We start from the raw sequence: 685 nt of genomic DNA, 5'->3' as shown, positions 1-685 counted from the left end.
AACAGGTGGCATTATGAACTTACTGACAAATAAAAGCAGGAGAGAAAAATATTTCAAGGACACGAGAAATGTAAATGACCTGAGATACTTGTGAGATATTATAGGACATTACCTAAACCAGATTTTTAGGTAACACAATGAAAAACAATTAAAAATGAATTATAATGAATATATTATAAAAATTGTCACAAAACGTATTTTAATAATTTAAGGTACTCAAATGACAAATCCATTCTGTGTCTCACCGGGTACAGATTTAGCATAACTTAAGTTGAGTACAATTTTATAAAATTTAATTTTCATCTAAGACAACAATCATATTACCAAGTCATTGGAAATTATTGAATAAAATCAACCTGATACAGATATCTAGGCTACAACAGGCTTAAACATACTTGTTGAGATACAATAAAACAGCAGACTGCCTCAAAGTAAGGAATGTTGAACAAAATACTGATAAGAGGTAAGAGATGTTCACTTGGAAAAAAAGAGAAAAAAAAAATATCTGGCATTGAAAATTTTCTTTTGATCACTCATTTCCCTTTTTTGGCTTCAAACACACTTTCATATCCAGAATTTCTTAGTTTTCTGCACTTTTATTTTCTTTATTTTGCTTTAGTTGCATTCTGAACGAACATTTCAAAATACTTTTAAAAATAGTTCTTTCTTTTTTCCATATACTCAC

At 28.6% G+C, this 685-nt stretch overlaps 1 protein-coding gene across 4 annotated transcripts in view; it reads right to left on the bottom strand.

The window, feature by feature from the left end:
* LOC119585002 (L-2-hydroxyglutarate dehydrogenase, mitochondrial-like) overlaps positions 1-685 on the bottom strand; it is a 90150-nt gene that overhangs the window by 24101 nt on the left and 65364 nt on the right. The gene's annotated exons all lie outside the window — the stretch shown is intronic.

The sequence above is a fragment of the Penaeus monodon genome, chromosome 19 (assembly GCF_015228065.2).
Source record: "Penaeus monodon isolate SGIC_2016 chromosome 19, NSTDA_Pmon_1, whole genome shotgun sequence".
Lineage (NCBI taxonomy): Eukaryota > Metazoa > Arthropoda > Malacostraca > Decapoda > Penaeidae > Penaeus > Penaeus monodon.
Note: the sequence above shows the minus strand (reverse complement) of the source record. Positions and strands in the feature narration are given on the sequence as shown.